This window comes from Schistocerca serialis, chromosome 3 (assembly GCF_023864345.2).
Source record: "Schistocerca serialis cubense isolate TAMUIC-IGC-003099 chromosome 3, iqSchSeri2.2, whole genome shotgun sequence".
Classification (NCBI taxonomy): Eukaryota; Metazoa; Arthropoda; class Insecta; order Orthoptera; family Acrididae; genus Schistocerca; species Schistocerca serialis.
Window position 1 is genome coordinate 894,099,252 of NC_064640.1, and position 17,952 is coordinate 894,117,203.

The window sequence follows — 17,952 nt, forward strand, 5'->3', positions numbered from 1 at the left end:
GCAGTAATTTGTACACCTTCCAAATATTTAAAGAACTTAATGCTACGCAATTACACAAATATATTTGAATCTGTGTTCACAAATCGGAAAGACAGATTATAATCTCGTGGAGAAGGAGCATTTGTTGTAACAAGCAGAAACATTAGATCCAGTGAGTCTAAAATAAATTGGACTGCAAACTAATATGGACAGGAATAATCAGGTTTGATTGACTTCTTTTATAAATCAGATGTTTCTACCAACAGATCCACACTCGTTGATCATATCATTATCCAAAGTAGCCTAAACTTGATATCATGGAAATACTCCCAAGTACACAATGGTGGTATCAGGTGGTGATTAACCTACCCAATATCAATTGGGAAAATGTACATTAATGTTACTGACAATAAGGACAAACAATGCTGCAAAATAATGTCAGACTTCATTGTCTGACAACTACCCTGAACAACTAGACAACCAACCCACAGCTGAAAGAAACATTTTAGACCTCGTGGCTACAAACAGAACCAATCTTTTTGTGTCATCAGTGAGAGAGGGATAAGTGACCATGGTGTTATGAGAAACAATGATCACCAAAAGCAAAAAGGTCATAACTAAAGTTAGGAAAGTATTTGTGACTGGCTATCAGCTTACTTAAAGGGTAAATTGAGAACATTTACTTCAGATCTTGAATATGGGGAACAATTGTGCATTAATATAACATGGTTTGCATAAATACGTATCAAGGAAAGTAATAAAATATGGCAAAGACCCAGCTTGGTTTGATGGTACCATTTGGAGAATACTGTAAAAGGAAAAATGGACTACTACACTGTCCATACAAAAGAAACTGTAGGGAAACCAACAGACAAAACTTAATAGTGCAAGAATGCTTAGTCTCATGGCAGTAACACTGAATAAAATGTTCTTGTGCTTTCAGCCATTGAAGTTAAAACATCACTAACTTTTGATCAAGCACTTCTTTTCCATTGTCAAGTTGAATGACTGTAGATTGACTGCTGGTATGCCCTTATATACTGTAGCTGCTGGCTGTGATATCACTGGTGCTCACAACCTTGCCACATGTTAACTCTGCATTCGATGTGCCCGTTTCAACCTCATGCTCTCTGGGTGCAAGCCGTGCTGAGCTACAGGCTGCTGGCTTTATTAAGTAGCTAGTGATCCTTGAAAATTCTGAATCTGCCGGGCATCTTACATAACCTGAGAAAAAAGTCAGGAAATTCAAATGGAGTCCTGGAATTTAAAATATTCTGCTCTATTATTACTGTTTCATAATAAAAATTAAAGTCAATATTTTCTTTTCTTAATAAAACAGGCACAAAAAATTTTTCTTCCATGTTCTCATTTCTCATTTTGTCGCAACACAACTTTGAAAGTTGAGAAGGTGTGGCCGAGAGTGTATTGGGAATGTCAGCTTAATGAAATAAAACAATATTGAAATTAAGTACTTTACGTGAAATTGTTTTATGTACAGTATAACAAGAAATGCTGTGTGTTAAATCTAGACGCTTGGTGAACGAGTATAGTGCATTGCTTTTTCCTTTATTATTTTCAGTTTTGATATACAGGGTGATTCTTATTAGCAGTTAAAAACCCTTGAAGTAATGTAGATAATGCTGAGACAAATAATTGAATATAAGACGTGAGGGCCACAAATGTCGGGAAATACCTGAAAAGTGGATGACAGATGTTGACCATGTGAAGTCACCAGATGACGTACCTCGCAGCACGTGCAGCAGTTGGGCTTGTCAGTCCTACCTTCACCGAAAAGTGGCAGTGCTACATATCGCTCCACTAGGCTATTCTGTTTTCATTCTTGAATTATCCAATTGATATGATAGTGCTGGTAGTAGCTATACAAGACTACAATCATTCGGGTTACATTTATGAGTAGACTAGCAGAGTGATGTGAAGCACTTACCTTTACCAGCGAGAGTAGGCTTGACAAGCCCAACGCCTTCACGTGCGGCAACGTACATCATCGTCATCTGGTGATGTCACGTGTTCAGCGTTTGTCATCCAATTTTGGGGTATATTCTGACATTTGCAACCCCATGTGTCTCATATTAAATTACTTGTCTCAGAGTTATCTACGTCATTTCGGGGTTTTTTAAATGTTAATAAGAATCACCCTTTATAACACTGACAGACAAACACCTTTAGAAAATTTTAATGTTTACAAACATATTTTGATAAGAAGTAGACTATAAGGCAGTATTATTTATATACTAAAACAAAAATAAGAGATTGATAAAAAGTAAAACTGAACCTTGAAAACATGGAAAAAACCTTGAATTTCAATTTGTGATTCTGCTAACCATCCTTTAAGGGTGTTGTCAGTGGTTTTTATTTCAGTGGGTTCTTGAACTAAAGAGTCCCAGAAGCCATTAGTGTGAATCAGGATAGAGGTTTTATCAAATCTGATCTGGTCACAATTTTCTAGAGCATGCTCAGCTAATGCAGTTTTTTCAGGGTAGTGTAGGCAACAAAATCTAATTCTCTTTTTTGCATTGTTCTACAATGCACACTGTTTGTCTGACAAAATATTGGGTGCATTCTCTAAGTATCTTTTAGATACCGCGTGTTCTGAGACCTGCCACACCCTTAAATTGGTCTCAGTACTGTCCGTATTTTTTTATGAATGCCCGAAAATTGGTCTGATTTTGTGACTTTTCAGCAGGTGGCTTATCTTGCCACACACGGAGCTACTGATTGGCAGAAAAGCAAGTTTCTTTTCCTACTTCTTGTTGGTGGTCTTATTGCAGTTCTTGCGTGACATCACTTCCTTTATTTGATGACCAGTGTTCCTAAAGACTTCAGATAGATGTCTCATCTCATGGGACAAGTTATTGGCTATGATATTGTAATTAAAGGATATTTCAATGTTTGTAACACAGTGTGCTTCTATGCTGGGTGGTGATGGCTGATGGCATCCAAGTACAGCTCAGTGTGCACAGGTTTTCTGTAGATACTGTGGCCAAGACATCAGTTTCGTTTGTGGTGGACTAGGATGTCAAAAAATAGCAGTGTGTTGTGTTTTTCTACATTCTCTGAACTAGATGTTGCTGCTAATGTTGTTGAGTTGTTCCAAGAACCAAATGACGAATGTGTTGTTAATGTATTGGAAGAATCAACTAGGCAACCACAACAGATGGGTATCAGTCAAGATGTCAGAGTAACATGTGGTTTTTGAAGAAGGGGAAAAGCCTTTTCTAGTAGTTGAAGGGGAAAAGTCTTGAGGATTCACTGATATGACATTCTAATATTAACAAATAGGCTCTTGCTGTGTTCGTACTGTGATGGCTGAAAGCAGTTTGAAGCTATAGCCATTAAATTTTCTCAGGTCATAGAGCTCTGTTATATGATTTAATAATTGTGGCACCCTCTTGGATAAAGTATTCCAGAGGTAAAATAGTCCCCACTCAGATCTTCAGGTGAGGAGTACTCAGGAGGACATTGTCATCAGGAAAAAGAAATCTAGCACTATTCAGCTTGGAGGGTGGAATGTTAGAGGACTCAGTTGGTTAACTGGGTTACAGAATTTAAAAAGAGAAATGTATAGGTTGAAGTTAGATGTAGCTGGACTTGTAAACTTGTAAACTGTAGTGACAGGAAGAACAGTATTTCTGATGATGTGAGTAAAGGATTATCAACCCAAAATCAAATATTTCTGAAGAATATGAATAAGAACAGATGAACTATTATGAACAGCATAGTGAGCCCATTACCAAGGCCAAGATAGACACGAAGCCAATACCCTCAGTAGCAGTGCAAGTTTATATACTGCAGTTGATGAAATAAAAGAAATTATTCAGATAGTTAATGGAAAGAAAAAGTTAATTGTGATGGTGGACTGGAATTCAATAGTAGGAAAAAGAAAGAGAAGGAAAAACAGTTGGAGGACAAGGACTGGGGGAAAAGAATGAAAGGGGAATCCTCCAGGTAGAATATTGCACAGAGGACAGTTTAATAATTCATACCGCTTGAAAGAATAAAAGAGACCTGAAGACACCTGGAAGTTCCAGGTTGATTATGTAATACAAGAATTTCAAAACCACGTTTTAAGCTGTAATATATTTCCAGGGTTCAAAATGGTGCAAATGGCTCTGAGCACTATGGGACTTAACATCTATGGTCATCAGTCCCCTAGAACTTAGAACTACTTAAACCTAACTAACCTAAGGACAGCACACAACACCCAGCCATCACGAGGCAGAGAAAATCCCTGACCCCGCCGGGAATCGAACCCGGGAACCCGGGCGTGGGAAGCGAGAACGCTACCGCACCATTTCCAGGGTTGTTTGTGGACTGTGATCATATTGGCTATGAACAGCTGGTTAAATCTGAAGAATTTGCACAAAATTAAAAAATTAATTAAAAGAACCTGGTAGTTGAGGTTATCAAAGAGAGCATTGGGCAACAATTGACTTTAACAGGAGAAGGGACTACAATATAAGCTGAAAAGGCAAATTAAAGAGATGAAATAGTGAATGCAACAGAGGATCAAAGAGGCAAAAAGATGAGGCCTAGTAGAAATTGTTGGATAACACATGAGATAATGAAGTAGGCAGAAGGGAATACATAGACCTAAAAAATGAGATTGACAGGATGTGCAAAATGGCAAAGCAGGAATTGTTTGAGGGGAAATGCAAAGCTGTAAAAGCATGCATGACTATGGGAAAGATAGATGTCACCTATAGGAAATAAAAGAAATATTTGGTGAAAAGGAAAATAGCTGTATCAATATCAAGAGCTCAGATGGCAAGCCAGTATTAAGCAAAGAAGGAAAGGCTGAAAGCTGGAAGGAAAATATAGAACTATGTAAAAAGAAAAAGACGTATTGAAGACAAGTTATGAAAAAAGGAAGAGAACATAGATGAGGATCAGATGGGAGGTACAACGGTGAGAAAAGAATTTGAGAAAGCAATAAAGACATAAGTTGAAACAAGGCTCCTCGAGTAAACCTCATTCCCTATTCCTCCTGGTATGGAAGGTAAATGAAATATGTGAAAGACCTTCAGACTTCAAGAAGAATGTAGTGTTTCCAGTTCCAAAAAGAACAAGTTCTGACAAGTGTAAATATTACCAAACCATCATTTTAATAAGTCTTGTTTTGCAAAATACTGACATGATTTATTTAAAAAATAATTGAAAGACTTGGAGAAGCTGACTTTGGGAAAGATAAGGTTGGATTTGGGAGGAATGTAGAAACAAGAGTGGCAATACTGACTCTCACTTACCTTAGAGGAAAGGTAGAAGAAAGGCAAGCATAAGTGTATAGCACATAGAGATCTAGTGAAAGAGTTCGACAGTTTTGACTAGAAAACACCCTTTGAAATACTGAAGGTAGAAGTCATTAAATGCAGAGATTGAAGGATTATCTACATTGTGTACAGAAACTGGACTACCTGCCTGGATAGCCGTGCGTCTTTTAAAGCGATGCTTTCACGACATTTAGGTGTGCTACCCCGGTACTGGGCTAGTACACAATTCCCACCTTAGTTACTACATTGGCAAACATTCAGAAAATTTTTGCTCTGTTTCACATGAAAAACACTACAAGCAGATAGTTGCAGTACAAACATTCTGTCTCAGGTGATAAAGGGGTGATGACAGGAAGGGCATCCAGCCACCGTAAACTAACCATGCCACACACACTAATAACCATGCCGACCCTACACTGATGTGGGACAAAGGCACAAGAAAAGGTATTTGTACAGAAACTAGAGAGCAGTTATACTCATAGACATTGATAGACATAAAAGGAAGGTAGTAGTTGAGAAAGGAGGGAGACAAGATTGTAGCCTAACTCCATGTTATTCAGTTTGTGCATTGAACAAGTAGTAAAGGAAATAAAGGAGAAAATTGGAGAAAGTAATTAAAGTTCAAGGAAAAGAAACACTTCAAGGTTTGCTGTTGACATTTTAGTTGTATCAGAGACAGTAAATGACATGGAAGGTCAGTTGAACGAAATGGACAATCCTGAAATATTCCACCACTGCAGCTTTTGAGGCTGGAGTTCTATAAAATCATTTGGTTACACTGTTTGATATATACTCGCTTCTGATGAGTCTCTGGCACTGCACATTTATAACCATAAACTCGGTGTTTGAGTCTTGTCAAGTACAAGTGATTTCTCTATCAGCATAGAAAAGGGAGAAAAGTACGCTGTGTGTGTGCGTGTGTGTGTGTGTGTGTGTGTGTGTGTGTGTGTGTGTGTGTGTGTGTGTGTGTGTGTGTGTGTGTGTAAAACAGGACAAAGGTGAGGATCAGGTGGGAGGTACAATACTGCAAAAAGAGTTTTACAAAGCAATAGAGAGGTAGATTGAAGCAAGGCTGCTGGAGTAGACTACATTCCTTATTCCACCGTCTCCCAGGTCAGGTGGTGACTTTCCCATTTGCTAATATTTTGTCTATGTGAGTTTCTGTTGACAGGTTCTGATGGACTTATATGACCCTTTTCTAAATCCTTTAACGTGATTTATCCAGGGTATAACTTGTGGAGGGAGGGAGGGGGGGGGGGGGGGGAAGAGAGAGGAGGAGGAGAGAATACATGTATATGTATTTTTATTTATATAAAAAAAAAGATTGCTGTAAATTTATTTTATACATACACTTGCAACACATTACATAGTGTGTGAAAACAGTACAAGAAAACAGGGCACAAGGATGAAGTTTATTGTCGAAATGCTGATTATTTATCATGCTAAATTCACAGCAGTCTTTGGAAAAGTTGCAGAAACGAATTATAAGCTGCACAAAACACTGTTAGTCCAGAAATGCAAGATACCATGACTAAAAGAATACACAAGTAATGTGGTTTTGGTGGCAGGGAGATAACAGTGACGTTACATTGTACCTTGATGATACCAGTGTTATAATAAATCGCACTAGAGGCTAAGCAACACAAGAAACAGTAAATGATATTTTCCAAAGAATTATAAAGTGGTTCTCAGAACATGGACTCTCCCTAATTGTTAAAAAAAAAAAAAAAAACACTACATTCTATTCTGTACAACAAACAGTCATACCAACAATTAATGTAGCACGTGAACAGTAGTCAGTAAATAGGGCAAAATGCTCCAATTTTTTTGGTGTACATATTGATGAAAACTTGAAGTGGGAGAAGCATATTATTCAGCTTCTCAGACATGAAGTTCAGCTACTTTTGTTCTTCGTACAATTGCTAATCTTGGTAATAAATGAAATCAACCTCCTGACATATTTTGCATATGCACACTCAGTAGTGTCCTATGGAATAATTTTCTGGGGTAAACTCATAACTTACAAAGAAAGTATTTACTACACAAAAGTGAGCAATAAGAATAATATGTGGTGTTTGCCCATGGACGTCATGTAGGTACATATTCAAGGATTTAGGCATTTTAACTGCACTGTCACAATACATATATTTGCTAATCAAATTCCTCATAAATATCCCATCACAATTGGAGAAGAACAGTGATGTTCATACCTACCAAACTAGAGGGAAATGACCTTTATCCATTATTAAAGCTGCCAGTGGCTCTGAATGGAGTTCAGTATGTAGCAGTTGTCCAATAACATAAAACGTCTGACAGGTAGCAAAGAAAGTTGTAAGTCTAATGTAAAATCATATTTCCTGGATAACTCCTTTTATTCCACTGGCGAATTTCTACTTTGAAACTGGAAGCCAGGAGGGAAAAAACCCTGGTTTTTAAGTGTAATTGCACGAATAGGACTATAATAATGTGTTCATTAATGTTGACACTAATCATGTATACATAGCATGTAAATGACTCGTTCCACATAATTGTGGTAAAAGAACTATTCAAATGCTATTTGCAACATGTAAGTAACTGTATTTGTTTCACAGAGCATATTTGTTTCTCATGGTGGAGGTAGAGTAAACAAGAATACAACCATAACATTTGCATTGGATGAACTTTGTATGTTTTTCATGTGAAGGGAAGACTGCAACATCAAACTTTCTGTGGATGTCACTCTTCCTGTAATGGAACACATCTGCAATTGTGTACATTCAATCACTTGATTATCGTCATGCACTCTCCACAGCCTGACAAAACACAGCTTTATTACAGGCCATCTGATACCGACAATCATTTATTTCGCCCCATCAGTGCTACATTACAACAGCAAGATTGTGCACTCCACTTTCATAGTAAGTTGTAACTTGTCTTGCATCCCTTCACTCATTAGAAAGAGAGAACGAGTCAATTAGTAGAAAATGATTGCAGTGCCACCATTCTCAGATTCATCATACTAGTACAACTGCATTGGGTAGGAAGAAGCCAATCTGGCAGTAATGTAACAGTGGCACCTGATTTGTAAGGTGTGCAACCCTCAACATTTGACTCATACTTTCTTCAATTCTGATCCCTAATGGCCAGGTGACTTGTCTACCATAGCAGTAATGTTGTCTACAGGCCATTGCATTGAGTTACGATTAAAATTCAGAGAACAATATGAGTTACCTGTATATTAACTCTAAATTGTAGTGTAACTTACATCATTTAAACAGCACATGACAAGAAACATCTCAGGAGACAAGAGTTAATTAACGAACATTGACATAGTTCAGCCAATTTGCGTGAAATATTTATAAATCATATACCCAAACCTTCCTCATAAATCAGTGTCCCTTATTAGTGAAAAATGTATCAAATCTCTACAGTAGTTCCTGAGATTAGCCTTCACATACAGACAGAAAAACATGGCAGGGGACTTTAATTTGTAAGATGTAGTTATTTGTGATTGGTAATAGCCTCACTAGACATGATTGTGTTCTTGATGAAATGAATACACCTTCACCATTAGTGCATAGCCTATCCTTGTGATTTATATCTCAATGAGAAATTAAAAATTCGCTACTGTGAACTCCTGGTTTTACTACAGTTCAAAAGTGAGACTAATTTTGAGACATTTTAACATTTCCTCTTCCTGATATGCAAGGACAAATGGTCTCTGTTATCAATGTTATGGATATACTCCTCTCTTTGGATAAAGCACATAATTGAGCATTGCACTCTTGGAAGAGTTTATCTAACATATAAGAAACCCATGTGCATGTCAGAAGCACACTGCTACTGGAGTAGCCACTTTTCTTTCATGTTCTATGCCCCATATTCCAGACATCTCAGCATGATGTGCAACATGTCATTAGGTTCACAAATGAAATGCACTTTCCCCATGATAACTGGTCATTTACGTAACTAGGTTTTAGTTTAACTCTAATCTGCAACAAAATTTGTCAAGTGTAGGCCAACCACTTACATACTGTCTACTCAGAAATTTATCTATGGAGTAGGAGGAGTTGTCAAATAGAAATGACTTCAGGTTGTTCTTAAAACTTTCATATATATCAGCACTTGTTCTTAACAAGGGAGGCGGTCAGATATTTGCATAGTTACATATTAGGTTCTGGGTAGTGGAAGCTAGTTTTGTTCTTAGAGTCATACTTAAAAATTCTATTATCATTTTCAGATAATGACCAATTTTTCACAATAAACTTTATAAGAGAGGGAATGTATTGTGAAGTGGTTGTTAGTATGCTTAATTATCGAAACGAACATACTTACAACTCATTTCTTTGGTATGAATACTTTCTGCCTATGTGTGGAATTGGCTCAGAAAACTATTGCATATAACATCAGCAAATGAACGTATGCAAAGTAGGCTAATTTTTTGTGGTTTTCGTCACCAAAATCAGTCAAGATGTTGCTGTACTGAAGCATCTGAGAAGATCTTCAGCATATGATTTCCAAATTAAGTTCCGATTTGTATGCAAACCCAGGAATTTTGAACAATCATTTTTATTTAGTACAGTTCCCCTGCATTTTGTTGTTATGGATGAAGTTATATCTTACTTTGTACAGAACTGAATTACAGCAAATAAACAATTTTTTTTTTTTTTTTTTTTTTTTTTTTTTTTTTTTTTTTTTTTTTTTTTTTTCCAGCCTTCAGTTGCAAGGTAATTTTAATCGTTTACCTAGGTTTCGATTCCAGTAATGGAATCTTCTTCAGAACCTATGAATTAAACCACATACGGACATATATTACTCACTAAAATGCATTATCTGTCTAATGATTGAATATTAAAGAAATTGTGATACTTACAAAAAATTAAATTATTTTGTGAGCCAAACACTGGCCATGTCACAGAGTAAAAATTAAAACATTAAAGACGCATAATCATAAAATTATGTCAGTCAAAATTAAAACCATTAAGGCGAATGTAGACGGAGCTACGCCGGCCAAAAATCAGGACGACACGTAAGCGGCTCGAAAACTAGGCGTTGTGAGCAGTTACGCGACGAGGCTCGGCCGCGGCCAAGCGCATGCGCAAGCGCAAGCGCAGGGGCGAGAGACAAACTGTCTCACAATTACTTAGAGCAAATATACATATAAACAAAATGTGACTAAAGCCGTCTTACAATTGGACAAACCTATCTATTGGTACAGCAACATTAAACAATTTACCTGAGAACAAACTACAAAGCCAAGGTATAAATTTTTTTTTATTTTTATTTTATTTTTTTTTATTTTTTTTTTTTTCAATATTATAGTAAGAGGGCGTAGCCTCGCTACAGTAACTAAAAATTAGTGTCAAAACCATGTGTGCTAAGCCTAAAATGTCTTTAACATAAAAACGCCTTAGCAACTATGTGCCATTACCAGGCATATAACGAAATACAAAGACACACATGTACATCGCATATATAATACAGGGACAAAACAGATAGGGAAACAGCATCGGCCATTCGAGGCGGACTGTTGGTTAACTCCACTGGAGTAAAGGTTGAAATCCTTCGAAATAACTTCTATTTTTTAATTGCAGCTGATCATTAAGTAAGTTGTCTCTATCAATACTAAGATGTTTAAAAATTTGCAATTCTTCGAGGGTGTCTAGCCTACATCCCTTTACTTCATTATGCAACAGCTCTGCGTCTTTTAGAGGCTTGGGAGCATGCGCCTTTTGGACCAGATGTTCAGCAAATGTAGAGCCTCGAGTTCCATCACCGCTTTTTGTCGGCAGATGCTCTTTAAACCTAACAGACAGGGCCCTTCCTGTCTGGCCAATGTAATAAGAAGGACATTCAGCACACGTGATTTTATACACACGTGACAGCGATGATTTATCATTACCTTTATCCAGGGAATGAACTAAGTTCTTTTTGAGGTTGTTGGTGGTAGAGTATGAAACTTTACACCCTAGGTTTTTTAATAAACGACCTACCTTATAGGATATGTTACCTATAAAGGGAACTGATATGTATTTCGTTGCCTGGTGTTGATTGTGAGTGTCTGAACTGGAAAGGGTGGTAGTCTTCTTTCGTGTTTTTTTTATTGAACAACTGTCTCACTATACTAGGATTATATCCATTATTCTGAGCGATGTTTTCGAGGACTTTTAATTCGTTCTGTAAGTTGACTGGCGAAAGTGGAATGGAAAGAGCTCGATGGATACTCGAGTGAAAAAAGGCCATTTTTTGGGCCTGAGGATGGGTGGAATCAGCTGGGATGATGATGTCGGAATAGGTTGCTTTCCGAAAAATTTTGAACTCTATTTTGTTGCCAATAATGGATAGAGTCAGATCGAGATAGTTTAAGGTCCTATCAGCTGTCTGATTTTCTTGCGTGAAACTGATTTTTTCATGTAGGTTATTGAAAGTGGTAAATAACAGTTCTAGCTCTTCATGGGAACCTTGAAACACAAACAGCAAGTCATCTACATATCTCGCATAGAATATTAAATTATTTGCCAAATCTGGATAATTCCGAAAAAACATCTGCTCCATAGAGTTTATAAAAATATCTGACATGATACCAGCTAACGGGCTGCCCATCGCTAGACCACAGGGTTGCGAATATATTTTATTATTGAAAGAGAAATAATTGTACTTGAGGGTGGTGCGCAACAGAACCATTAGTTCATCGATCTCAGGGGCCGATAATTTTTTATAGTGTCGCAAATTGGTTTCTATAATGTCCATCGTCTGTTCAACGGGTACATTAGTGTATAAATTTTTAATATCAAATGATACGAGTTTTGTGATGTCAGAACAGGCTAAAGTTTTAAGTTTGTTGGCCACGTCTACCGAATTTTTGACAGAGAAATTTTTTTCAAACACAAAATTCTCTTTCAATTTACGATGTAGGAACCTAGCTAGTTTGTGGTATGCACTTTTGGTACTGTCAACGATCGGACGGATAGGATGGGAATTTTTATGAACCTTAAACTGGCTTCTCAAAATAGGTGGTTTCGGATTCATGTTTATAAGGCATTTTTTATAAAACTCGCCGATTAACTTTTTTGTACTGCTAAGAGCCGACCTTATCTCTTTTTGGATCACGGGTGTGGGGTCCACCTCGATTGGCAAGTCCTCGAAAACATCGCTCAGAATAATGGATATAATCCTAGTATAGTGAGACAGTTGTTCAATAAAAAAACACGAAAGAAGACTACCACCCTTTCCAGTTCAGACACTCACAATCAACACCAGGCAACGAAATACATATCAGTTCCCTTTATAGGTAACATATCCTATAAGGTAGGTCGTTTATTAAAAAACCTAGGGTGTAAAGTTTCATACTCTACCACCAACAACCTCAAAAAGAACTTAGTTCATTCCCTGGATAAAGGTAATGATAAATCATCGCTGTCACGTGTGTATAAAATCACGTGTGCTGAATGTCCTTCTTATTACATTGGCCAGACAGGAAGGGCCCTGTCTGTTAGGTTTAAAGAGCATCTGCCGACAAAAAGCGATGATGGAACTCGAGGCTCTACATTTGCTGAACATCTGGTCCAAAAGGCGCATGCTCCCAAGCCTCTAAAAGACGCAGAGCTGTTGCATAATGAAGTAAAGGGATGTAGGCTAGACACCCTCGAAGAATTGCAAATTTTTAAACATCTTAGTATTGATAGAGACAACTTACTTAATGATCAGCTGCAATTAAAAAATAGAAGTTATTTCGAAGGATTTCAACCTTTACTCCAGTGGAGTTAACCAACAGTCCACCTCGAATGGCCGATGCTGTTTCCCTATCTGTTTTGTCCCTGTATTATATATGCGATTGTACATGTGTGTCTTTGTATTTCGTTATATGCCTGGTAATGGCACATAGTTGCTAAGGCGTTTTTATGTTAAAGACATTTTAGGCTTAGCACGCATGGTTTTGACACTAATTTTTAGTTACTGTAGCGAGGCTACGCCCTCTTACTATAATATTGAAAAAAAAATAAATAAATAAAAATAAAAAAAAAAAAAATTATACCTTGGCTTTGTAGTTTGTTCTCAGGTAAATTGTTTAATGTTGCTGTACCAATAGATAGGTTTGTCCAATTGTAAGACGGCTTTAGTCACATTTTGTTTATATGTATATTTGCTCTAAGTAATTGTGAGACAGTTTGTCTCTCGCCCCTGCGCTTGCGCTTGCGCATGCGCTTGGCCGCGGCCGAGCCTCGTCGCGTAACTGCTCACAACGCCTAGTTTTCGAGCCGCTTACGTGTCGTCCTGATTTTTGGCCGGCGTAGCTCCGTCTACATTCGCCTTAATGGTTTTAATTTTGACTGACATAATTTTATGATTATGCGTCTTTAATGTTTTAATTTTTACTCTGTGACATGGCCAGTGTTCGGCTCACAAAATAATTTAATTTTTTGTAAGTATCACAATTTCTTTAATATTCAATCATTAGACAGATAATGCATTTTAGTGAGTAATATATGTCCGTATGTGGTTTAATTCATAGGTTCTGAAGAAGATTCCATTACTGTAATCGAAACCTAGGTAAACGATTAAAATTACCTTGCAACTGAAGGCTGAAAAAAAAAAAAAAAAAAAAAAATTGTTTATTTGCTGTACATTTCACAGTTGCTGACACGCTGCAATATGTTAAAGATTTGAGAACTGAATTACCTGTGTTCGTTCTACGTTAAATGAAAGACTATTTATGAGGAACCAATCTATAATACACTCAGTGACAAAAAAGTGAAGCAACCAGAAGACATGGTTGGATGTTATTGTAACTTCATGTACATATGTGCCATTGCCGGGTGTGTGAATGATTAGAGTTGTGATTCTTGCTACAGAATGGCCACCAGAGAACATTAGTATTGTTCATTTTTAGTGTTGTTACCAGGCCTTGCAGGGTGTATAAAGGATAAGGGACACAAATAGTGTCAGATATTGACTGACCACTGTGAATGACACGGAAAATTTGTGGACTCCTGTGTGACTGCTTTATCAGCACCAGAAAGAGTTTGAAAAGAGCCTCATTGTGGATCTTCATTTGACCCCAGGGTTGAATTATAGAATATCCCAATTTGTGGGGCATTTAGATGTGACAGTGACCCATTGGGGGCTGCATGGGAATGTGAAGGATGGGATACTTATTGTCAAAGTTTGTCAACCACGTCTGAGCACCATACGGGGGGATTGCCATATTGTGCACAGAGTATATCGTAACCCTTTCACATCTTTGCCTGCCATCCAAGAACAAGTGATGGACTCCCAGCAAAATTATGTGCCATCCTGCACCATCCCACCAATGCCACAGCTCGCTTGTCCCAAAGCTGGTGCAGCCTTTGTGGTTGTCAGATTTACTTTCCCTATGCAACACTGTTGAATCCCTTTCTATATGAAGTCACCAGAACAGCTCACGTCAGGCTTTGCCTTTGAGTTAGTCTCATACCCATTAACTTTTTTTGTGACAATGGAATAATGCACTAGAAAATAAAATCAGACCTTTTTAAATTGTTCAGTCCAGTCAGTCTTAAATTTACACAATATAGACTTAGTCCTTGACGGTGTGTTCCTCTTACACAGAGTTGTGTGGAGTACTGATGGGTTTTCCTCCATCCTAGAACTGCATCAAAAAACAATTGGGGTCCAATTGCACCATAGTGTTTGGTAGATATCCTAAGGAGTGATCTGAGAAGAGCATAAAATCTGCTGAACATGCCCGAAGAGCCTGTGCTATGCCACTTGCTCCTGTTTTATTTGATGAGACATTGTCATCAGCTACGCAAGGTCAAACAGACCATTGAGGACATGGACCCCTTGATTGTTGACACAGCCATAGAAAAGTGCAGACAGGGAGGCAATGTCTTTACTGTCAGGGAAGATACTGATTTGTTGGTCCTGCTGACAGGCTGATCAGAAAGCTGATAGTAGTGAGCAGTAAGAATGCATCGCCAATATCTTTCTCATGAAACCTGGAAAAGGAAACCAAGACATTCATTTACGCCCATAACATTTCTGTGTGCTCTGAAGAAGTGAAAAAACGTGTTATTTTTCATGCCTTCAGTGGCTGTGACATCACTTCTACACTTTTCTGAAAGGGCAAAATGAAATTTATAAACAGATTAAAAAAAGAAAGAAAGACACTCAAACCTCCACACGTTGCTTCAGACATCGTGGATCCCAACGCCATTCTTGATAGTCACTAAGATAGGATTGAAGCTCATTGTGTGTTTGTATACGGGTTGCAGCTCCAAACCTTTGAATGAAATTTGTCTGCAACTGTTTTAGAGAGCTTTATTGGAAAATAACAACTTCAGTTTGGCATTTTTGCCTACGACTCAAGCTGTTGCTTGTCAGCACTCCATCAGGGTGTACTTACTGATGCAGGTCCATAAGAGCAATCATCTGGATCTACTGACATAGGAATGGAAGACCGCCAAAAACGGTCTGATACCCATTGCAACCAGCAGCACCCCAGGAACTGCTCAACAAAATATCGTGCACGTGCAAGAAGGGATGCCAAGCAGCTTGTTCCTGAGGGAAGTGTCTATAAAGTGCTCAGCTGTATTCAATGATTGCAGAGACTTACATTCCTTAATACTCTGACAAAAGAGGACACCTCCCTTGATTTGAGACAAACTGACTATAGTATTGGCATCAGTGACTTTTCCTCCCCAGGATTGTCTACCCTGAAGCACAGAAAAATATGAAAGAAATAAATTCTAAATGTTCTAAATGTATGGAAATAGAAAACAATAACTGCTTAAACAACATTTGTAGAAATGTCTCATCAATTTTATATTGTACTAGGTCTACAACTTTGCTTCCGCCATTTTTTTCTCGAAGTTTGAGACTTTATTGTGAAAAACTTACCAAAAATTTATGATTCTAAGTACTGGCCATCGTTGGCCACTGCCTTCTCCTATTTTTAGGGCAGCATACGAATCCCGCAGTGTATAAACTGGGCATCTTTTAAGGGGATCCATGAATCAATCCAGTTTTGCACTTGTTCATGTGACCGCAAGTGCTACTCAGCTAGGTCCTGTGTCATAGATCGAGAAAGGTAGCAGTCAGAAGGAGGAATATCTGGAGAATGCAGTGGGTGGGGTAGAACTTCCCATTTCAACATTTCCAAGTATGTATTGACGTGATTTTCGACGTGGGGTTGCGCATTGTCATGCTGCAAAATCATTTTTTCCTGTCAATCGCTGTAGTGTGGCCGTTTGTCTTTCAGTGCTCGGCTCAAACACATCAATTGTTTTCGATAACGATCTCCTGTGATTGTTCCCATCGGTTGCAGTAGCATCGAAAGCTTTCTCTCTTTCACAACCATGCTGGTCTTAAATGTCAAAATCACCATTCTTGAGGCATGGAAACCATTTTCTGCGAAGTTCTGGCACTAACAGGCATCTCATCATAAGTCTTACCCAGCTTTTTATGAGTCTCAACCGCAGATTTCTTCATATCAAAGCAGAAAATTAAAACCTCCCGCAAGAGACGAGAATTGGGCTCATAAGTTGATGTATTCAGTCGAGAATAACTTTAGATGCAATCAAGAATCGACTGATATTTTGATGGTGTTATGTTCTCAAATGCCTAAGCTTGCTGCATGACACTTACGATGGACGACTTGCACCACTACTTTCTACTATTGCTGTCTATTGCAAAACGGCGGAAGCAAAGTTGTAAACCTAATAATTTAAGTATTTGTGCATTAATAATACCTAAAAATATTTTCTAAATCCATTTATCACCATCTTGGTCTGGCGTGGTAATTAATTAATATTAATACATAAAGTTAACTACCTAGCTAGGTAGATACCCAACTAAATTTCCCTTAAATTTGAATATTTGGATGAATGTAGGTGATTCAGAGTTCAAAAGTAATTTGACTTCACAAAAAGTCGTAGCAGGAATTTAGAGCTATGAAAGCTTTCAAATTTTTACTTGTATTTATGCAAAGCAGTGAGTGAATTATAAAATGTAGGAGCTCTTTTTGCGCAGAATATGGTGCTCTACAACGTTCGTGCATGACATTGTTCATTTGGAGTAACCGTTTTCGAGTTTCGTGCTTAGGAATATTCCAGTCTTTTTCGATCGACTGTGGCTAAATGGCTGAACTGATTTTAACTTTTAAGGCTCTTTCACGTTGGTGTCTTAGAAATTTTCTGTGGCATGTGTAATTTTTTAGTTATATGTGAAAAATTGAAAAATGTCCAAAAATTCCGTGGATTTTCAGCCCTCAAAAGTTTAGCAAAAGCCAGAAACCATTGCACACTAATTTAACTCTCATTTGGGATGCCTGATGTTGATTTTATATTCAGCTTGTGCTTTTTTTATAGATCAGCAAAAGTCTAATTTGCCTACAATAGAGTCAGAAATGAATTTAGTCTAATTTGCCTACAATAGAGTCAGAAATGAATGTATGTTGGAGGCAGCAGAAAGTAGTAAAGTGGGGATGGAGCAGGGGGATCATCAACTGCAGAACCCGATCACATTCATTGGAAGTGTGAGTAGCACTGAGGCTGAAGAACTTTTCTTCACTGAAAAGTTAATTTTAGTATGAAAATAAAAATAAGTATATGATCGATTAAATAGATCTTCTTTGTTTAGGAATGGAAAATGTCTAAAATATAGCGTGACGGGGTGGGTGATTACTGACAACGTCGTCTGAAGCTTGGTAGCTATACATCAGCGTCAA

General features: G+C 37.7%; 1 protein-coding gene and 1 long non-coding RNA gene across 3 annotated transcripts in view; one reads left to right on the plus strand and one right to left on the minus strand.

Annotated features, from left to right (window-relative positions):
• The window catches only part of LOC126471143 (uncharacterized), a 611,803-nt gene extending 601,476 nt beyond the window's left edge, over positions 1 to 10,327 (minus strand). For both annotated transcript variants that reach the window (XR_007586296.1, XR_007586297.1), the window contains exon 1: positions 10,120 to 10,327. This is a non-coding gene — a long non-coding RNA (uncharacterized LOC126471143). The remainder of the gene's footprint in view (positions 1 to 10,119) is intronic.
• LOC126471138 (delta(14)-sterol reductase LBR-like) overlaps positions 1 to 17,952 on the plus strand; it is a 765,587-nt gene that overhangs the window by 284,786 nt on the left and 462,849 nt on the right. The window lies entirely within an intron of this gene.